At 37.4% G+C, this 14,112-nt stretch overlaps 1 long non-coding RNA gene across 1 annotated transcript; it reads left to right on the top strand.

The window, feature by feature from the left end:
- Positions 1-4,674: 4,674 nt before the first annotated feature.
- Positions 4,675-5,758, top strand: LOC142164379 (uncharacterized). The gene is made up of 2 exons (XR_012695157.1): positions 4,675-4,812; positions 5,497-5,758. It is a non-coding gene; the product is annotated as an uncharacterized LOC142164379 (long non-coding RNA).
- The last annotated feature ends 8,354 nt before the right edge of the window (positions 5,759-14,112 follow it).

The raw sequence follows: 14,112 nt of genomic DNA, 5'->3' as shown, positions 1-14,112 counted from the left end.
ATTATCTAGACTCCTTCCATGCCTTTAATTGAATTGTCATAACATGTGATATCTCTCATCGTTAATCTACTCTTACATGCTCTATTTGACGTTGTTAGTAGTTATTCTACCTCTTACTTGTTATTTTGCTCTTATATATTTTAGTTGAAGTAATTGCCTTCGTTATTGTCTTGTTACCTTTCCTTGTTGAGTATTCCCATTTATTTTGTTATTGTTGAAATTCTTGTACATATTGTGATTGAGCCATGGGCTATTTGTGTTGGAAATATTGAATTGTTCGTCCCTTCGGTGACTCCGTGCCTATTTGCTATTTGCCTTAACTATTTTACTTGCACATCTTAGTTGTCACATGCTTTACTTATCCTGTTATTTTTATAATATTTGTTGTATTCCTTTGATTATTACATGGTTCCTTATTGCCGTGCACTCATACCCTTAGATTTTAGAAATTCTTTTAAATTGAGTTATTGGATTGTTATTGTTATTTGAAATTATTTGTGGATCGGGTTGCGCGCCGCAACGGGTTGAATAAGGAAGGATTGTGATATTGATAAACAATGATACGGTAAGATCGGATTGGGCGCCTCAATGGGTGAAATAAGGGAGGATTTTGATATTGATAAATGATGATACGGTAGGATCGGGTTGCGCACCGCAAAAGATTATTTACGTGATACTTGATATTGATTAATGATTCTATGGCGGAATAAGGGAGGATTATTATATTGGTAAATGATGATACTGTGGGATCGGGTTGCGCGCCGTAACGGATTGTGTGTGTTGTACTTGCTGTTGTTGTTCTATCTTGTATGATTCATTCATCCTACGTAAACTGTTGTATTACTTCAATGTGTCAATCTGTGTTTCCGTGGTTACTTGGTGAATTAATTTTCAAGATGAATTTACTATGCAGAGTTATTTTCTTATACCCTGCTGAGTTGTTGGTAACATAACGGTTTTAAATAAAATAATTATTAACATGCTTACCTTATGTCACTCTTAAGTTAAAACTCGTTATTTCATTCGGTACTTTACTATTCTTAATAATTGTCATATCTCACTTTAATTGATTTCTCAACTTAAACTCTTTACCCTATCTGATGTTTTTAGTTTAATTAAAAATTGTAATTATGTTTTAATTTAACAAATTTTATATTTAATTCAGTAGCTTATCCGACGCTTTATTTTATTTGAAAATATCATTTTCTTCACCCAAATGATTTCTAAATTAAACTCATTTTCTCATATGATTCCCTACTTTATTCAAGGTTGTTATTATGCCTTATCGTATATAAATAAATCTCTTGAACATTTTAATTAGCATTTGACACATATACAATGTACATGGTGGTACGTGAATTTTGCCGTGCAAAAGTGATTTAAAAAAATATGGGCACGAGGTGTCATACGTGTAAGATTTGGAAGTAGTGACTTATGATTTGAGATTACGAGAATTGGTATCTCTGGTAATTCTTGTTATAATTTGTGCATTAGGAACGATGTGATTGATTGAGTTGTCATCCGTTTCTTTATTACTCGTTTATTTCTTGTTGCTATTCGTGCTTCTATTATTTTTACTGTTGATTATAAATTTATGATCCTTCTGATGTTGGTCTTACATTGATGTTCTTTCAATTGCTAGCTTTAAGTTATAGCTTGGACAGGTTTGCATATCTGGCAGATGTCTTGACCTGGCCTCGTCACTACTCTACCGAGGTTAGGCTTGATACTAACTGGGTACCGTTGTGGTGTACTCATGCTACGCTTCTACATATTTTTGTGCAAATCTAGGTACTTATGATCGAGTTGGTTTGAGACTTATGTCTGCGCGGCTGGAGACTTCAAGGTATACCTGATTGATGTTTGCAGGCTCCGAAGTCACCTTCTGTTGTATTTTATTTCCATTGTTTCCTATTATTTCGGGACAATGATGTACTTGTTATTTGTAGTGACTCTTAGAAAAGCTTATGACTTGTACTACCGGTTTTGGGGTTATGTAACTGATGTTGGTTCAGCTATGTTGTTGCAGATATTATTTAATGTATTGTAGTTAAGTTAGCTAAATTCCATTAAAGAGCAGCATGTGTTAGGTTTTAACGAGTTTTAGAGATTAGGCGCCATCACGATGTCTTAAGGTGAGATATTGGGGTCGTGACACTTTGAGAACTCCCACTTGGAGTAACTTGTCTCTATTCAACCATGTCTGAAATAGGACACGAAAATAATAATAACTCGTAGAATAACAGGAATAATAGGGACTAAGATTAGTATTCTAAATATTAAAATATTCAGAGGAGGAATGATTAAGACTTGGGTTAAGTCCTTTTACTTATTGTAGTCAAATCCAGATAAGCTAGTAAATGTAAAACGTCACTCGAATAAAACATAAAAGTACTGATTTTAATACTTGTCACTGTTGCGTCCAAAACTCTTTCTCTGTAGTATAGGGCATCTAATCCATTATTTACAGAAAAATACTTCTAAATAGTAGTAAAAGTCACCAAACCATTTCTCTGTTTAAGTCTTGGGTTTAGACAATCCAAACTTCATTTGAGAATTTCTCCAATACGTTACCAATTTATTTAAGGAGAGGTGACCAATATGGCAAAACAAGAAATTTAAAATGAATTGTTATAAGCCATAGAAAACTGTAAACCGTAAAAGCAAAGTGACAAATAATAATTTTTTTCCTTTAAATTATCATCATTGCCTTTTGCAATTTGAAATATGCACTTGGGGATAAAATTTAAGGAAAACGAAAATAAGAAAAATCATATTATGGTGGATGTCTACTTTTTCTCCATGATCTTCTCAAATACTTAATGACATACATATTTTTATGCTTAATGGCATATTCAATGACATATTTTTCTTCACTTTTCATGCCTATATAAAGGCCTTGTAATAGATAAGAAAATACATACAATTGAAGAAGAAAATCTCTTCTTTCTCTCTATCTCCATTTCTTGTTCATGTTTTACTAAATTGCTTTTATTTCATAACAACATGTCTTGTTCATAATTTACTAAATTGCTTTAATTTCATAATACGTTATCAGCACGAATTGCTCATTTCATGATCTTCTACGTCAATACTATGTAAATTATAAGCAGACAATGAGATCAAGTACAATAAAAAATGTCTTGGATGATAATACAAAGATAAGTTTTACATCCATCTAAACCCATTCATACTTTCATATCTTTGCATTAACTTTATGTGCAGTGTTTAGTTAAAATATATTTTTTTAATTGTATCCAGTGAAATAAAAAACTGGAAAGGTATGTCTTTATTTGCTACATCTTTTATAGGACAAAGATAATATTCCAACGTATATATATGTTCTGACCGTTTACGTACTATGTTAGATAATTATTAAGATAATTTAGTAATAATATTTTTACCATCACATAATATATTTTATTGAAAGCAAAATTATCAAATATGTTGGCGATTTTACAGTACCTTGCAAATTTGGCATTCCAATATACAATCAATATAAACTCATTATAGTTATAATTTATAATAGTCACGGCTATGCATTAAGCCTTCAATATTTTTGCTGGAAACATAAGGCTCATTCCTCCGTATTGATTTTTTTTTTTTTGTGAAGTTTTTATAGTCTTTGAAATATAAGTGGTTATAGGTTATCTGTACCTTTTCCCTAATTAATTTATTAAAATATAAAAAGTAATTGTATCATTTAAAAAAAATTGGTATATATCCTAACTAGCATTTTTGTTGCAGAGGAATTGTTTCAAGATTGAAATAGTTATATATGTCTTCTTGAAAGTTAATTTACTTATGCCTATAATTATGAAGTAATAATATTTTAAAGGTTCGAGGGCGAGTCCTAATGAATTTTGGCTTATTATGCCAAAGATTGAGGGTAAGACGATGGGTTCAAGTCTCAACGCACTATGTTGATGAAAAGACGTTGGATTCAAGCTCCAACGCATTATGGCCTAGCATGCCTTTATATGGGTAATGCACTGGGTTTGAGTCCTAATGTACCATATTGATAATAATAATAACAACTAAAGAAAAAATAATGTATTTTTTTTATGAAAAGGCATGAAGCTTGTCCTACTTGATTTGCTCCATTCTTAAAGTGAATGTGATAACAGTGCATAATATGTGTGATGACCCAAAATGTCATCTTTAAATTTGATTATTAATTCTGTATTCTAAGACCTCGAAAAGCACTATTTATCACTCCTCAACTTGCGTGCGCAGTCCGTACAATTTTTTGGAAAGTTTTTACATGAAAAATTGATTAAAATGTGAAATAGAGCCTTAAAACTCAAAGAAAAAAAAAAGATCACGTGCGTGTGTTCCTCGAAGACGTTCCGTGCAACGTCCATTTGCAATTGGCAACCCAGCACTTATATCCTATAATTATCCAAGCAGTTAAATATTCATATAGGTTTTCATCCAACTTTGGTCAATTCCAACGAATTGGAAATTAAAGTTATTTGCCTTAAGTATATGCCAGACTTGGGTTTATGGTGTTTTGGAAAATGCCACGTAGAGGAATTTGACGAAAAAGTTTTATAATTGTTTCTCCTTAGTGTACTACAATTAGGATTGCCTTTGTCTTTATCCCGATTTGCATGTAGACTTCACTGCCTATAACTTTTCTTTACTCCGATTGAATTAGGAAAACAAGTCCTTATTGGACTCTACTAGCCATTGTTCCCACATCAAAATTAATACTTCAGTTAATGACTTTTAGAGCTCTATAAATAGGGACATCCTTCCCTTCAATTGGCATCAATCGTAGCTTACAAGCCTATTCAAGTTCATTGACAGGTACGATTTCTTTTTCCTGGGCTTTTGTCTTTTCTTTTTTTTCCAGGTCAATGAAGAGGATATGTTCTTGTTTAACAAGATGATTCATTCATGAAAAAGACAATCTTGAGATGTGAGGGAATGAGTACTCATCCTTGCCCAAATATCGGAGAGATTACTCTCATGGTCCAATTATCGAAGAGATTACTCTCAAGGTGATCTGACTATCGAATAGATTACTCTCAATGTGGCTCGACTATCGGAGAGATTACTCTCAATGTGGCCCGACTATCAGAGAGATTACTCTCAATGTGACCCGACTACCGGAGAGATTACTCTCAAAATGACCCGATTGTCGGAGAGATTACTCTCAATGTGGCTCGACTACCGGAGAGATTACTCTCAAAATGACCCGACTATCTGAGAGATTACTCTCAATGTGGCCCGACTACCGGAGAGATTACTCTCAATATGTGGCTCGACTACTGGCGAGATTACTCTCAAAATGACCCGACTATCGAAGAGATTACTCTCAATGTGGCCCGACTATCGGAGAGATTACTCTTAATGTGGCCCGACTATCGGAGATATTACTCTCGATGTGGCCCGACTATCGGAGGCCATTTCATCCATTTAGACCTTTGTGCCCATTCTAATATTCTTGATTTGGACTTTGATGACCTTTTTTTCTTCTTTTTTTTGCAGCCCGAAGAGATGAAAAATTTCAGATACTATACCTCACCTTCCTCTAAACTTAGATATCTCATAATCGAGACTGAAGATGGCATAGAACAAATCAAGCTTTTGGTTCACACCTCACAGACTGGCCGGTATGCAGTCTCATGGCCTTCTTTGAGGAACTCTAGGTCAACTCTAATCGAGCTTTGAGAGAGAGAATATCAGAGAAGTGAGATGTGCAGTTGTATGATTAGGAAATGAAGAATGAATGAGCTCACTTTGTATTGAACGACTTGTTACAGTATATATACAATGTATAACTGCTTCTAACCGATTAACTGACTCAACCATAATTAACTAATGACTAATCTACACTAACTCTAGTTAAATCTCAATTCTAGTTCATTTAACTTTAAGTAATCCCATTCTCAACATATACTGGTGCTATATATACTAGTGGTACATTTTACAGATGATCAGGTAGCTCTTCATTATCTTTACTACTTCAGAAATATTTTAAAGTAATCTATCCATTAATCAGCTTGTTGTTATCTTTACTTATATAAGCTGTAGGTTTCTTGTACATCTAATTGTCAAGATATCACATTAGAATTGCCACTAAATAATCTATATACTTTACTCATTCTGTCATTCATCTCCAACATCATGATGAATTAATTGGGTCTTTCACATATTTGTATATAGGCAGTGATGTACCAATAGATTGATGCCTTAAAACAGGAATATTTCATACTACTTTATAATGGAGCAGGAATCAAGTACCAATATGAGAATCAATTTGTAAGAACATTATACCGCAACCATTCTATTCGCTCTGGAGTGTGCAAACATATCTTCCAAGTAAGAAACAAGTACATAATGAACTTAAAAAGTAAGACAGAAAAAGCATATATTAGCTCATTAAATTCCTGTCAAGCTGTAAATAACGTAACGTTCTCTAATGTCCAAGGTTAGAAAAAAGTTTAGCATACTTAAAAGAATAAAACCATTGGTAGTGCTTATTGTTGTCCTAAAGTTTTGGCCCCCCAAAAAAAAGAAGAAGAGAGAACTATCAGTAGCATAATAGCTACCAACATATTCAGAAATCTATAACTATATTTCTAGTATAAGTTATAGTAACATTTTTACTTGTCCAACAGTCCAAAATTATTTCTACAATAAATGAAAATCCTTTGCCTTCTCATTATAATATGTTAGTATATTGCAGTGAGATTTGACTTGATTTATTTATGCACAAATTTTAAAAGCAACAAATTCAATATTCACTTTAAACATGTTGTTATTGTTCAAGAATTAGCTCACAAGTTGCAGCTTAAAGGACAAGCTTTTTACTTACCTGGGTGTTCCTATTTATGCAGGAACGAACAAAATATATTTTTTCACTGAGACTATTGATAAATTATCCAGTAGAGTGCAAGGTTTCTAGAATAAAACTCTCTTTTTGGGGGGGTGGAGCATTTTTTATCAAGTCTGCATTATATTCTCTTCCTATGAATACTCACTAGCTACTACTAATCCACCCAAAGTTGTCTTTGACCAAATTGAAAAGATTTGTTCTAATATTTTTTTTTTGGGTCAGATTAATACACGAAACAAGTACCATTGGTATTATTTGTGTTTCTCAGGGGATGAGGGTGGTGCATACTTCAGATTTATCTAAGATGTTTGCTCAAGCCTTTTCTGCTAAGCTCTGGTGAAAATTTAGAACATAAAATTTATTATACAAGGAGTTTTTAGAAGCCAAGTACTGCAGTGGATCACATTCTTTAGCTAAAACTTGGCTAAATGGCCATTCTATGTTTGGAAAAGGTTGATGGAGGTCAAAATTGTGGTTGAACCTCAATTGGCTGGCAAGGATCTAGGGGTGTTAATCGGTTGGTATGTGTATGCTTTTAGATATTTTGGTTCGATATTTTCGATTCATTTTTTAAAAAATATTATACCAATGCCATGCATAATTAAATTCATTATTGTTTGATTTTTCTCCTTTTGATTTCGATTTATTCAGTATAATAACTTTGGTTTATTTGGTTTGAATAGAGAATTATAATTTTCTTTTTTGTCTCTAAGAGGTATACAATTTTGGACAAAATATTAAATCAAAAAAGTGTCTTTTGTAACTTTCAACTTTCTAGCGATTGAGTGAGGAGAGGCTTGTTTCAACTTTCTGGCGATTGAGTGAGGAGAGGCTTGTTTCAACTTTCTAGCGATTGAGTGAGGAATGGCTCCGCTTGTTGATGTACCAACGGTGCGTGGCGTTGACATTTATCACATTTTTGATCATAAGCTTTGGCGTCTTGTTCCATCCTGGACCAATAGTTTCCTGCCCTAATTAATTTTAACACTAAGGAATCTGTGCCTGAATGAATTTCACAGATCCCTTCGTGGACTTCTTGCATAACATAATTAGCTTCGGAGGCTCCCAAACATTGGGCTAGTAGGCTTTGGAAAGATTTTTTGTACAATTGTCCTCCTTTGAAACTATATTGAGCTGCGTTAGTGCGTAGCGCCCGGGATGCCTTGGGATCTTCAGGCAACTTTCCGTGCTCGAGATAATAAATAATCTCATTCCTCTAGTCCCATACCAAATTAGTCGTGTTTACCTCATAATAACTATCCGCGTCTAGCACCAAGTGCATAAGCTGTACGACCGTACTGGAGTTCGATCCTTTCACATCCGTAGACGAGCCAAGGTTAACTAGTGCGTCCACTTCCGCATTCTCTTCACTCGGGATATGCGTAATTGGACCACTCCCGGACCCGAGCAAGTGGATCCCGAACCTTCACTACGTATTGTTGCATGTGTTTCTCTTTGGCTTCGAAGATCCCGTAGACCTGATTTACCACAAACTTGGAGTCGCATTTGATTTCTATGACATCAGAGTCCAGTCCCCTGGCCAATTCGAGCCCTGCAATTAAAGCTTCATACTCCGCCTTATTGTTAGTCAAGGTAGCAATTCTTATGTCCTGCCTTAGGGTTTCTCACGAGGGCGTGGTTAACACAATGCCGAGCCCTTTAACACTATGCCGAGCCCGGACCCTTTCACATTGGAAGCTCCATCTGTGAACAAGGTCCAAACTCTTGATGTTGATTCTGACACCATTACTGCCTCTTTCGTAGCCAGAGGTAAAAGTCCCGCACTAAAATCTTCCACATAGTCGGCCAAAACTTGTGACTTAATTGCAGTCCTGGGTTTATAATCTATGTCAAATTCACTCATTTTGACGGCCCACTTGGCCAACCTACCTAAGAGTTCAGGTTTATGAAGAATATTCCATAGGAAAAAAGTGGTCACCACAGCAATCGGGCGCATTGAAAATAAGGCCTTAGTTTTCTAGCGGCTACTACGAGGACTAAGGCCAACTTTTCCAGATGTGGGTAGCGAGTTTCTGCTCCCGTTAAAATTACGAACATAATAAATAGCAGATTGCGTACCTTCATCTTTACGGACTAAAACGACACTTACCGCTACCTTTGAGACCGCTAGGTAAATCAACAGTTGTTCGCCTTCCTCCAGTTTTGATTGTAACAGAGGAATTGACAAATACCTTTTCAAATCCCTCAAAGCCTGCTAACACTCCGAGGTCCATTTGAAGTTCTTCTTCTATTTGAGCTTCGAAAAGAAATGATAGCATTTCTTTGAAGACCATGAAATGAATCTGCTCAAAGCGACCAGTCTCCTTGTTAACCTTTGAACCTCATTCACGCTTGACAGCTGGTCCGGGATATCTTCAATGGCCTTAATTTTATCGGGGTTAACTTCGATCCTCCTTTGTGACACCAGGAATCCCAAGAACTTACCAGAGCTGACTTCGAACACACACTTCTCGGGGTTATGCTTCATGTTATGCTTCCTTAAGATGTCAAAATTTTCTTGTAAGTGTTTAAGATGATCACTTGCATTCAAAGACTTAACCAACATATCATCTATGTAAACTTCCATGGTTTTCCCTATTTATTTTTCGAACATTTTGTTTACGAGCTGTTGTTGCGTGGTTCCAGCATTCTTTAGCTCGAAGGGCATCACATTATAGCAATATGTATCGAAGTTCGTTATAAACAAAGTTTTTTCCTGATCCTTCGGGTTCATCTTGATTTGGTTGTACCCGGGGTACGCATCGAGGAAATTCATTAACTCGTGTCTAGTTGTTGCTTCAATCATTTGATCAATGTTTGGCAATGGGAAAGAGTCTTTTGGGCACGCCTTATTTTAATCCTTATAGTCTACGCACATACGGAATTTATTGTTCTTCTTTGGAACTACCACTACGTTAGCTAGCCAGTCAGGATATTTTACCTCTCGAATTGAACCGATATCAAGCAAACGAGTTACCTTTTCTTTGAAAAATTTGTTTCTATCCTCGGCAATAGGATATTTTTTCTGCCTTATCGGAGAGATGCGGGGATCTAGGCATAGCTTGTGTACGGCCACTTCTGGCAGAATACTTGTGTACTGCCACTTGTTGCATCTGTCTCTTCTGGTACCTGAAAATACCTTGGTACCTGGTACGATTCTGATGGCTCTTCCCCCTGCTTGATTTCACTTGACTCGGGAGCAGGCGTCGATTCCTGTAATTGCTATGCCGCAGGCTCCTTCCCTTTGCTACTGGAGACTGAAACTGCATTCATCTCCCTTGTTGCCAGTTGGTCACCTCTTATTTGTTTAACTCTCTCAGGAGTTAGGAATTTCAACAACTGATGATATGTTGATGGCACAACCTTTATTTCGTGACACCATGGTCTTCCCAGGATGATGTTGTAATCCATATCACTGTCCATCACCTCGAAAAGGGTTATCTTCATCACCCTTTCGGTATTCGTGGGCAGCAGGATCTCTCCTCGAGTTGTTACACTTGTTAGTTTGAACCCGGCGAGGAGCTTTGTAGCCGGAATGATGCTTCTGGTGAGCTTGGCTTGATTCAACACCTTCAATTGTATAATGTTGGCCGAACTTCCTGGATCCACCAGAACACGTTTAATTTTAAAATCTAAGACATTTAGAGAGATTACCAGGGGGTCGCTATACGGTAGCAGCAGTCCATCTGCGTCTTCCTCCGTAAAAGTAATGTCATATTTTGCGACTTCTCGTAGTCTCTTGTTATGGGTCACCGACGCCTTCGTCTTTTTTGCCGCCGAGAATGTAACCCCGTTAATCTCGTTCTCCCCGAAAATCATGTTGATCATCAGGCACGGGGGATTTTCTCCTGCTTTTGAAGGTTCCACGTTATCACGATTGCGACCTTAGTTGTTTTTAGACTGGTCACTTAAAAATTTCCTGAGATGGCCGTTTTTTAGGAATTTCGCCACCTCTTCACGCAGATGCCAGCAGTCCCCAGTCCGGTGACCGTTTGTCCCGTGGTATTCGCACCACAAATTATGATCCCTTTGGCTGGGATTGGATCTCATTGGCTTCGGGAACCGTGCTTCTTTAATGTTTCTCATAGATTACACCAGCTCCACTATGCTGACGTTGAAATTGTATTCGGAAGCCTTGGGTAGGAAGAATCTTGAGAACCTGACGTTTCCTTATCCTGTAGCGACATGGTTGATCCGGCCGTGATCAGCTTTCCTATCGGTAGCATATCTATCCGCTGATTGGAAACCTCTGCCACTCCATTCGACCTGTTCATATGGCAAAAATCGACACCTCGAGGTCCGGCGATCTATGTCGAAATCATCTTTCGATTTTTCCTTATTCTTCTCTCGGTCCCGACCCTTGATTGATGCCGGGAAATCGAGCTGGTCATCTTCAATTCGTATCTTCGATTCGTACTTATTGTGAACGCCCACCCAAGTTGTTGCCTGAAAATCGAGCAAACTTTCTTTCAACTTCCAGAAAGCGTCGGAGATTCTCAGATTCAGACCTTTGGTGAATGCTTCAACTGCCTATTCGTCTGATACGGCCGATAGCAATATCATTTCCTTCTGGAATATGGTTACAAACTCTCGCAGCAACTCGGACTCTCCTTGCGCAGCCTGAATATATCAGTCTTTCGGGCCAATACCTTTCTGGCCCCGGCATAGGCCTTGATGAAAGAGTCCGCAAGCATCTCAAAGGTTACGGAATTCTCGGGCAAAAGCAAATACCACGTCAGGGCTCCCTTCGTAAGAGTCTCCTCAAATTTCTTGTGTAATACTAACTTAATCTTATGGAGAGCTAAATTGTTCCCCTTAACCGTCGTTGTATAAGTGGTGATATGCTCTTGAGGATATGAAGTCCCATCATACTTCAGCACGTCTAGTATTTTAAACCGTTTCGGGATCAATTCTGGTGTCGCACTTGGTTTGTACGACAATTGTGTGTAATTCTTTGAGTACAACCCCTTCAGCATTGGTGGTGGGCCCGAAAATTGATCCATTCGGGCGCTTACTTCCTCATAAACCACATGAGTTTAATTTTAAAGGGATCGCTCTCGTTGTTGTGACCGGATTCGCTCCCCTCCCCCCCAGCCCCATCGGAGCCGACCTCGCCCCTCGGGGTGTTGTTGTCGACCTTCTACATTGTTTGATTTGCGGGGAGCATCGGAAAGAACTGTACCTCGTCCATTCGCGTTGTTGAAAGTACCCGATAATGCCTGCTTCAACTCCTCCATGACCTTATCCTGTCGTGTGAGATGGCCTATAATGGCCTCTTGTTACTCCTGCAAGACCCTTACTACTTCGACGACATGCTCTTCTTCATCATCATCAGGAGTCGCCTCTCGAACATGTCATGGATACCGTCTACCGTGAACTGGTGTGACCTCGTTCCCCTCGTTGTGGGTATCGCTGATAGAATTTTCGTGTTGAGGCTGATTCCTTGGGCCTCAACATTATGTGTGTTCTTAGCACCATTATCTGCCATTTTTAATGATTTTTGCTAAGGACAAAGAATCAAACAAGTTAGTAATGGATGCAATGATCAACTCAATTACACAACTGTCAATGCCCCACGGTGGTCGTCAAACTATTTACCCATAAAACGGTACAGTTGAATTTATCTATAATTTATAGTCAAGTGAATTAATTTGATCCCAAAATGATAACTAAACAAGATAAAATTATAATACTTAGCCTTGAGATACAGAAAGAGTAGAGATTGTAATTCCAGGCGCAGAGCTACTGAGAGCAATAAGAATAGCGCAAGTAAGCAAGAAAGTAAAATGTTATTTGAGTTTTTGATGAAGTATATTATATGCTTGTGAGAAAATTCGTTCCTTACAATGATAATAGAGCTCATTATTTATAGCTGCACCTAGAGAACAAGGTCCTAGGATCAAGCCCCTCTTTTAGAGAATAATGATAATACAACTGAACTTTTATAAAAGAATTCTCAAGGACCGGTAGTACAAATCATGAGTTTCTAAGATTTAGAGTTTACAAAGTTGGTATGAAATAAATACATCATTTGTTTGAAATATACATGAAAAGATTAATAATTTTAAAGCTACCAAGAACAAGAAGCATCTATGAACGGAACACACGTACTTCTTCAATGCCAGCTCCCCCCATACGCAGCAACATCAACATCTAAAATCTACATGCAAGGTGCAGAAGTATAGTCTGAGTACAACCGACCCATGTACTCAATAAGTAACAAACCTAACCTTAGGTTGAAAGCAGTAACAAACTTAGACAATGGTCGGAGTTCAACACCAATATCCAAGAACAACTCATAACAATATAAATAAATAAGTACAAGTAATAACTCAAAGATATGATGCTCAACTCATTCACAGTTACGGAAAATAGGCATGCTTTTCAGGTATAACAGTAAAAACCCAAATCTTTCACCGAAATCACCAAAATGTGAGTATATGAGAAAACTGTGGTTTTTTCCAAACACTTTCAACAACAAGTAGGATGTTTCATTATCAGATGGCATGAGGAAAGTACATCTCTATGCCTACATGTCAATGTGCATGTGAAGTCATGAATGTCACAATACCGTACAACATGAGGGAATGCATCTCTATGCCTACATGCCAAGTATGCATGTCAAGTGTAATGCACCACAGTGATAAACACATGTGCTTATTCTCTCGGAGCAGTCAACCTTACTCAACATGCTCAATCACTCAATACTACCAATCACTCAGTCCTCCTAATCATTCGGCACTAGCACTTGACACTCGCACTTAGTAGGTATCTGCGCTCACTGCTGGTATGTCAGACTCCTGAGGGGCGGATCCTGCCCAAGCGCTAGTATAAGCCAATCATGGCATGAATCAATAAAGCTTGTTACGGCGTGCAGCCTGATCCCATAAATATCACTTACAATTAGGCCCTCGGCCTCACTCAGTCATCATCCTCTCCAATTTCTCGGCCTCACAAATCTCATGCCAATCTGCCCAAACAATGATAACATGATGTGAGACAAATGATAACAGAGACTGAGATATGATATGCAAATGAATGAGTATGACTGAGTATGTAATTACAATTTAAGCAAATAACTCAACAACAGAAAAAATCTCAGTGGGTCCTAACGGGATAAGCATATAGCCTAAACATGGTTTCTAACATGGGTCATAGCTCAATTACTCTAGCACGTTGAAATTTCATGGATAGAAACAAGATTAGGTTACTACACAGTACCATAAAATCCACCGAGTCAGAATTCACACTGTGCACGCCCACAC

This window comes from Nicotiana tabacum, chromosome 9 (assembly GCF_000715075.1).
Source record: "Nicotiana tabacum cultivar K326 chromosome 9, ASM71507v2, whole genome shotgun sequence".
Taxonomy (NCBI): Eukaryota; Viridiplantae; Streptophyta; class Magnoliopsida; order Solanales; family Solanaceae; genus Nicotiana; species Nicotiana tabacum.
Note: the sequence above shows the minus strand (reverse complement) of the source record. Positions and strands in the feature narration are given on the sequence as shown.